Genomic DNA, 9,307 nt, shown 5'->3' with positions numbered 1-9,307 from the left:
CAGCTCCTTCTAACCTAATTTACGCACTCAGCACAGACATTCACACACACACAAACACACACACACACACACACACACACACACACACACACACACACACACACACACACACACACACACACACGCACGTATACCTATACACACACACACAAGCATATATGTACATGTAGTAACACACAGAGACCTACAGCAAATGGAGGTGGTTGCAATCTCTCCCTCATTCTGTCTCTCTCTCTCGTCCCCCCTCTCTTATACGCGCACACATTCACAGATACACACACACTCACTCTCTCTCTACCTACCTCTGCCCCCTCCCTCCCTCCCTCTCTCTCTCTCTCTCTCTCTCTAGCCTTCTCTCGCCACAGCTCAGCTAGATTAATGGAAAGCTCATGACAGAGATGGCCTCATCCACACAAACATTTCCAATCTGCTCTCACCTTACCGCTCCTAGCACACACGGAATGCCCCTTTCACTAGGCCAGAATAACCACGCAGCTTTTTACACTACCCCCCACCCCAAAAATCCCCCCAAAAAGATTAGCTTTGCATTTAAACCACCTCATTACAGAGTCTGTTTATTTAGGTTTGTTTTTTTTTTGGCAAAAATGAAAAAATGGCTTTGCATTATTTCTTCTTTTTCAAAAATATATATGACATTTTAAATGATTAACAATTGCTATAATTATAATGTACAATATAGTAATACTTAACATATTAGTTAATCTATTTTGAGCGTATGCTAATAACACACAGAAAAAAAAAATGTCGGGGCTGTGAGAAATCAGATGTAGATAGGAGAACGTAAATGCAAATTGGAAAGACATGCTCCCTGAAGTGAAATCAGCATGGCCAACATGCTGAATGGAGTTCAGCTGCCTTAACATACTATGTCATGGCCGGGGCTGCCAGCCCTTGGTCTCTGCCCAAAAGAGGGCTCTCTCTCCCTTTCTCTATCTCGCTCTACCCCTCTCTCTCTCACACACACACTCCTTCTCTCTCGCTTCACCCCTCTCTCTCTTGCTCTCGCCCCTCTCTCTGTCTCTCTATCCCTCCCTCCCTCTCTCTCTCACACAACACTGAGGACATGACCGACCGTTCCACTCCCTTGGGGTGCCAGCCCATGAGAGAAAGGGTGTGCGTACCACAGAAAGAGAGAAAGAGAGGGAGAGAAAGAAAGAAAAAAAGAGTGAGAAAGAGAGGGAGAAAAAGGAAGAAAGGAGGGAGAGAGGGAAGGAAGACAGGAGGAAAGGAGGGAGGGAGTAGAGAGGCATAGGGTACACAGACACACACAGTCCTCCAATCCTATCTCCACATACACATCCCGTTCCTACTTTTTGTTGTTGTTGTTTTGTTAGTGTTTTTAAAGGCACAATGCTGTCAAAGCTACCCTCCCTCTTCTCCACCAAACATCATGGCGAGAGATAAAGCCAAAAAAATAATTTAAAAAAACAAGTCCACTGGACGGCCCCGGCCCGTGTAATAATAAAGGACCGCGAGGGCCCTTGCTACAGCCTCAGGTAAAATTACAGAGACGTTTGTAATGTAATGCAGCGACATTTTCGCCTCGGCGATGAAACGCCAACCATCTTCAAAAGCATCACGCCGCCTGTCAGACGGTATCATTATTTATGACACGGCCGCTGCCAGACTGACGTCTTGTAAATAACACTGGTAATAACAGGAAAATAAAATAACTTTTTTTGCATTTTATCTCCTCGCCACAACCGGTCAGCTAGTAGTAGTACGTGCATGCATTTGCCAAGCGTTGAATCAAAATGCATTGAATGTGGTAAATTAAATAAAAACAATACACAATGTACCACAAGCATAACTATAATAGGAATAACAACACAATATAGATATATAAATGAATTATTACAAATACCTGCATATGTAATACAGCATACAGGCACATATCATATCCAATATTACAACTCTTATCATTACAATCTATGTTATAAATACACACACTCACACACACACCATATAAATATAAGACAAGACCAACAATTCATATTGTTCTCTGTCCGGCTGACAAGTATCAGAGAAATTTAATACGCAAGCACACACACGCGCGCACACACACACACACACACACACACCCTGACCATATCTAATGAGGTCAAAATCAGAGCAGAGAAGAGTGAGGGGTTAACCCGTTCAGCAGAGAGTAGCTTTACCTTCCCAACTGGTACAACAGCCTCCCCTGCACGCATCACAGGAAGACAGCTAGGGGAAGCCGGCTGCATACATACAGCACACACAACGTGCATATACTGCTCTCTCTCCCCACTACTGTCACACATGACCACTACTTACAATAATACTCTCTGGCAATAGCCCTCCTTCCTCATTTCAAGCCACATCCTATACATGCAGAGAAGTCCTATTCAACAACACCAAAAAAACACTGAAATTATTCAGGAATTTCAGTCAGGAAGGCAGTCAAAAATAAAGCTAAAAAATAAAATAAAATCTAAATAAATCAACAACAGAAATAATCTCCTGGCCTACATTCTGATCATTGTAATGGACATGCATTTAAATAACCTGTCCTGACAAACCTCTACAGTCTAAGTCACCTCATTTTCAACAAAGAAAAATATGCATGTACATAAAGACATAATCCAGGAATTTTTCGAGGAGCAGAGTCAATGGCGGCGTCTGCTGTCTTTGTTTTGTACAAGTGAATGACAGTGGAAGTGGGAGACTGAGGAAGAGAATCAGAGAGAGAGAGAGAGAGAGAGAGAGAAAGAGAGAGAGAAAGAGAGAGAGAGAGAGGCAAAAAAAAGTAGGCAAGGAAGGGCGGGAGTGATGGTGTCCTAGCACAGCACCTGAAATGTGTTAGAACTCCTTTTTGCATGTGAGCACCGACAATATAATATACCAACGTTACACGCGTAAACCAAACCTTATCTGTCTCAGCGACGGCCTACCTGCAACTCTTTCACTACCCTTTCCATAAATAGTAAAGAATAAAGCAATAGTCACAGTGCTAGACTTAATGTGGCAGTGCAATAAATGCAAAAGACAAGAGGGTGCCCAATCCACCCAACCCCACCTTTAAAATGTGGTGATGTAAACAGCCTCAGAGTGAGCAATGGCACCATTTTGTTAACGAAAACGTGCAGTTTGATTTTTACCCCAACGTTTTGGCGGCCATATGTGTACTACAGAGGGTCCACATGGGTGTACTTGCCCCCCTCTTGCCGGGACAGGTCTGGGGGGGACGAAGGCACTCTTGAAGCCTGTGTTTCTCTGACCTCTTCCCTGGCTAGCTCTCTCCAGCCACTGGCTATTTGACCTCTTACCATCCTCCTTCATATTCATCTCACAATTTGATCTTTTGCCTTCATCTCCCTTCCTCTATGACAGGGAAAGCAAACAAGGCCATTCACTGAAAAGCCAGAGCTTCTACCCTGGTGTGGTAGCAGTCTTTTTGTTTCACCAAATGACAAAGTTATGATAAAACGCTAACCCGTTGAATCTTTATCCACTGGCCAAAACGACGGGGTTGTTTTATCCTTTGCTCGCTGACCCCCACAATCTTGGTGTTGTGCTTTGTGTGACCCCTTAACATAACCCACACCCACCACACTCCTTTCCCCTGTTTTCCTTTAGCTGGTAATGTAGGGTTTTCCCTTCTCTTTCTTTTTTATCTTTCCTACACTCACTGGGTGACCCCTGCTCCCCTGTTTCTTGCCGTCTGACCCCTAGTCTCCCAGCCTCCCCCTTCCACTCTGCCACAACCAAAGCACATCTCTCTGCTCCAGCTTGCCAACACATTTTCTTTTTGCCGACTCCCAGTCGCGAAAAACCATCGTTTTTGCGTCCTTGCTCTACCTTGTATCTGTATTTTTTGAGCTCTCGGTTCTTTTTCAGAGTAGCATGTGCTCTACTCTACTGTAGTCTGCATCGTGGGATCCATAACATTTCCGCTTTTCCAATCTATCTCGGAGGGACTGGCTGGCTATGCACTATCTATCCAGCCAAATCGGTCCCCGTATCGCCTCGTCCATTAGCCTATGTTACGCGTAAAATTGGACGACTAGAGATTGTTCTTTCAGATTTTTGTGCCAAAATAGTCTATTAGCACAATTATCAAATCAATACTTAAGTTAGTGTATAGTTCGCAAATTATAGAAAAACGCTCAAAAATACATACTGAAGACCATTGCTTAGAATGCTGATCGTTATGCCAAAAGAGCATAATCCAGAATATAAACTGTTCCAAATTGGCCACCGCTCCCCACGGTCATGCAAGCGAATATGATTATTAGTGTTCCCTGTTTATTGTCTACGGACGTTGGCAATTTCTCAGCATTCTGCAGAACATTACATTAAAGCACTGATAGCGGTCCCATGACTGCCTTTCAAGTGGTTTTGCGTCTTTCTGTCCAATTCACGCCGCTTTCTCCGACCTGTTTCTTAAACTCTCTGCCCTCGGCTTTGCGCTCCGCCGTATCCGAGCCCTGGATGATCCGCTCGTGTCATGAGGGAGAGTCGGGGCTCCGTCTTCAAATCCAACACACTCTCAAAGCACACTCACACACATGCCGATCGATTTGCATGTGACTCCGTCTGGGAATCAACAAAATCGTCTTAAAGAAGGCTTCGACAAGCAAACGGGAATGAAAAATAAGAATATGTGGCCAAAGAGGAAAGACAGAAAAGTAGTTCTGAAAAGCAAAGCAGGGCGGAGAGATTTTCCATTCTAATAAAGGACTCGAAAAGTAAAGATGTGTCGAATACTAGCTAAGGAGTCAAAGAAGATGTGTTGTTGCTGAAAACAGATGAAAATAGAGGCTGAGGAAGAACTGGCATTTATCTGAGAACACGGGGAAACAGGCTACGCTTTCCTTTCGCCGGACGTAGACGGACCCACAGGCTGGACTAATGTGCTCCTTCCCAGGCTACGCTCGTGTGCAGCTCCCGCTACCTCCGGACTGATCAACCTTGGCTTTTCACGTCGTAATCACCATCTTAACACATTCATTGTATCTATTTTGCTTTCCTGAATACTGCGGGTTGAGCAAAGTGCTGAAAATGGGTTTAAATTCACGATCTGTGGACAACTGCTTGGATAGGAATCGCTGTCTTGTCCGTTTCTTTTCTTCCAGTCAAGAGAACGAGGACGAACCAGATGTAAACACAGGTAAAGATACGAATAAAACACAATAAATAAACCAACTTGCATGAAAATTAACTTGCAATCGCCTGTTATTTCTCATAGTGGGCGAAGGGATAGTCTTCGGAAGGTTGAGGAAAATTCCCCAAAACCTTCGACAAGGCAGCTACTGAAACTAAAAAGAAACGTTATCGTAAAGATAGACACACAGGAGAGAGAAACCAAAGTTGAAACTTACAATTTTTTGCTGCCGCTTTGAGATCCTCGCTTTTTAATCCAGTATAGAGACGGTTTGGCTAAAGATCCCATCAAGGCAGTCCCTTTTGGTCAGTTTGCGTTTAGGATGGCAAAAGAAAGATCATTGTTGTTGCGGAGAGTAAAAAAACGAAGTATTAGTTGTAAAGGCAATATAAAAATAATTTGGATGCAAAGCAGGCGATGAGTCTTGTGTTAGAGGGAGAGAGGAAGAGGTGAAAGTGAGATCTGATGATTGAAAAGAAAAAAACTCTTTGGATCTTTATTCCTGCTAATTAGTTTCCTGCAAAAAATGGCTGTGATTAATTCAGTGCGCATGTGCTTCATTACACAGGCACGACGGGAAGGGCTAATTAGCCACCTTCTGGATCAATAAGATTCAGCAAAGGAGAGAGCTAGGAAGAGGGAGGGAGGGAGAGAGAAAGAGGAGGGAGGGAGGGATGGATAGATAGATAGAGCAAGAAAAAGAGGAAAGTAATGATCAGGAATTGAAAATATGGAATTAGATACAGCGGAAAGTAAGAGTTTGATTAGAAGCAAGACAGCGAAAGTTAATACTGGAGACTCGGCACAGTTGCGGCATCGCTGTTTGCCCGCTTTCACTGCGCTCTTTCGCTGCTTGTAAACTCAAAATGCGAATGTCAAACGTTGGTATTTTGTAGTTTTATTATGTTTTGAGAAATCCATGCGCAATGTAACATGCGATGCGTAAAGCTGCGTCCCAAATGACCAAACAAACTTTCAAAGCCGAGGCGCACTGTATTATTGCCTTATGTACATAACTAAGTTTTTAAGATGGAAATCATAGAACGTAAAGTGAAATGTTTACCGATATTCTATCATAAGTATGTGCAGAATGAACATGTGAAAATAATATAAAACACAAAGAAATGCTAAACTAACCACACGGTAATAAAGTCGACGTGTGCCACGACGTAACTTTACAGATGTCGAGGTGTTCTGAGTTGAAGACAAACCTTCACTCTACTTCATGAGTTCAGAACACGTTTATATATTTTAAAGTATTTTATTACACAAGTTGGCTATGTTACATGGCTATTCAGTGGCAATGCAATAGGATATTCTAAAATAATATATGTTAATAAACGTCGCATCAGCCTGCTTCACGGTTTTCTCATTCGAACCATCCCAACGCTGTGCTGTGCTTTAGTAGGCTATGCTGCTTGCAAGGCATCCTCACACACTCAGAGAGCGGATGATAACATTACATATCCACAGCTGAGGTAAATAGCGTATTTACGTGTCATTGCTAGTTTGTTTATTACATAGTCATATGTAAGTTTCAGCCGGTGCTATAATACATGTTGAAAACAGTTTGTTTCAAATTAGTGTGAGATGCAAGTTCAGAGCTACAACACTGTACATTCTCTGGATTTACAAAGTACGACGTAGAATTCATGCATGCAGAGATTAGTGTAATGTAAAGCGGTTTTGCCATTACCTACGTATATTTACCAGACCTTGTGTTGTTTTCGTGCCGCTTATAAACAGATGTGGTGTTATCGCGTATCTTTTAACAATGCTGAGATTAGGAACCTGGCAGATTCAAACTGTACACCATATTCAGAAAAAATGGTAAACTAGTGTTATAACTATGGTTTGAATGATTGAAACGCCGATTTTAAAATAGGCTACAAGTGAAAATTACCATTTGTGAACTTGACATGTGATCTTAGTGCACTGTTCTGAGTTAACCTGCGTTCTTCATCCAGTAGTGTCAGTGCATGTGTATATCAGAATATATTTTTAAAATATTTTCAGTTTACTATTTGGTTGGGAGCAGAGGGCCTTTGAAAGAGCTTTTGAAACAGTTGTTAATGAAAATATCTATGGCGCGTAAAAGTAATACTCACATAGGCGCGTTCTCACACACACACACACACACACACACACACACACACACACACACACACACACACACACACACACACACACACACACACACACACACACACACACACACACACACACACACACACAGAGAGAGAGAGACAGAGAGAGAATATGTGTGTGCATATGCCCACGATAGACTCAGTGCGTTGTTTGAAGTATGAACATATAAAATAACGTTAACTTTTATTTATTCTTTCTTTTCTTTTTCTTTATTCTGGCCCGTTGCTACTTATAAGGCAGTGTCAGGATGGTAGGCTACTGAGCGCCCTTCCTCTCCACGCTGCATCATATAGCCTATACCATCATAAGCAAAGGGCAGCGACTTTATCCCACGTATAAAGTATTTTATGACGTTAAGTGACATGATCCAAAATAAAGAGGCCTCTAAAAAGACATGCACGTCCATCCCGCTGTTTAAAAATATCCCTGATAAATAGAGTAACTTTCAAACGCCTGCGTTGAAAGAGGTGACATTTGATCAATAGTAACAACTGTAGTATAGATCGACGAGGTTGTCCACAGGTTTGCTTTACCCCACGTTTCCCCCAAAACACTTTGACTCCTGAATATAGCCATCTTAAAAGGTCCTACCATCTCTTCCTGAAATCCAAAGAAAGTTTATTTCCAAGAATTAAACCATTGACACTGGCCCAGTGGTCTTTGTCATGATAATTTCATTGTGGATACGCTCTGAAGAAATGTGCAATTCTTCCATCTCTGTATGCATCCTTTCCTATGACAGCGTAGAAGGCTCCTAATCCACAACCAAACCATTTTGCATTAATTGCACGCGCAGTGTTTATTGAATAATCCTAATCTGGCATTATTCCTGTTTGCTATTTCTATTGTTGGGTGAACGAAATGTTTTGAAATTTTGCATGTTGGTTGTTGAATGTGAAGAGGCATCTGTCAAACAGACAAAACAGTCTTAAAAAAGAATTGTAGTTAAGGACCACATAGGCCGCTCAGAATGTGCAAACTATGCGTGTGTATATGTGTTATAACAGTCACTGATTTACCATGTCAGAATTAAAAGAGAAATTAAAATGTTCACATGTTAACATCACTGGTGTCCAATCTCTATACTTATGTTGAAGTAAAGATGGGTGTCTGAGACCGCAAACGGGCGCTTTCCTGCGTTGGGTGGCGACGTGGACTTGTTGACTTGTTTATATTTTCACAGAGGTGTAATGCATGGCCAAAATAGTCGTTTGATCATTCCCCAAAAAAGGAATGTCACATCATGATCATGAAAACTTAATCTTGATGTGTGGTGGGATTGAGGACAAGGGATAGTGAAGATGGGGAGCCTCCCATTGAAGACGTATGTTACACGGATATGTCAGATCACAAAGGGACGCATCTACATATGAAACACCCGGCAGTGTGTACTCCTCAGCTGTACACGCGCGGAACGCCTGGCACCCCCCAAAAAAGCAACAACACACGATGCAAACAACAGTGGTATTAATGACAATGTCCATGCAAAATAGACGCGTGCAGAGCAGACAGGGAGCGCGGACGCGCGTGCGTTACTGGAGTGAGGGGAGGCAAGGAGAGTGAACGTGCGCGCGCGCTTGTGTCGTGTTGCCAGCGTGCCCATGTGTGATTGCAGTGACACATCACGACCATCACGATTTACAGCGCTCAGATAATCGGCATCATCCATATCGTGCATATGCAAAGTCAACTTTTCTGCATGCGCTCTTGGGCATCTCCAAATATGCAACACCTTAGTATGGACACTGCGTCGCGTTGAGTAGCTACGCGCCACATTTAAATGGCACAACAGAGGCAGAAAATGGGGATTGTTGGGATTTGTGATGTGCCTTGTCTCGAGGGAAAGAAAGACTGTAAAAATGAATGGCTTGAATATAGAGTGCGACAGCTGAAGGGCCGCTAGATAATAAACTGCGGTGCAATAGGCAAGTTTAGGCAAGACAGTTTTAAACATTAGTTGTTATGATTAAAAAAATAATTCAAAATTAACCAACGGGCTGTCATTAACAA

General features: G+C 42.6%; 1 protein-coding gene across 3 annotated transcripts in view; it reads right to left on the bottom strand.

The window, feature by feature from the left end:
• Positions 1–6,366, bottom strand: part of zfhx3b (zinc finger homeobox 3b) — a 246,070-nt gene extending 239,704 nt beyond the window's left edge. For all 3 annotated transcript variants that reach the window (XM_063188440.1, XM_063188441.1, XM_063188442.1), the window contains exon 1: positions 5,367–6,366. The gene's annotated coding sequence lies outside the window, so the exon portion shown is untranslated. The remainder of the gene's footprint in view (positions 1–5,366) is intronic.
• Between the last annotated feature and the right edge of the window lie 2,941 nt (positions 6,367–9,307).

This window comes from Engraulis encrasicolus, chromosome 22 (genome assembly GCF_034702125.1).
Source record: "Engraulis encrasicolus isolate BLACKSEA-1 chromosome 22, IST_EnEncr_1.0, whole genome shotgun sequence".
Classification (NCBI taxonomy): domain Eukaryota; kingdom Metazoa; phylum Chordata; class Actinopteri; order Clupeiformes; family Engraulidae; genus Engraulis; species Engraulis encrasicolus.
This window is presented reverse-complemented; position numbering and strand designations above follow the sequence as displayed.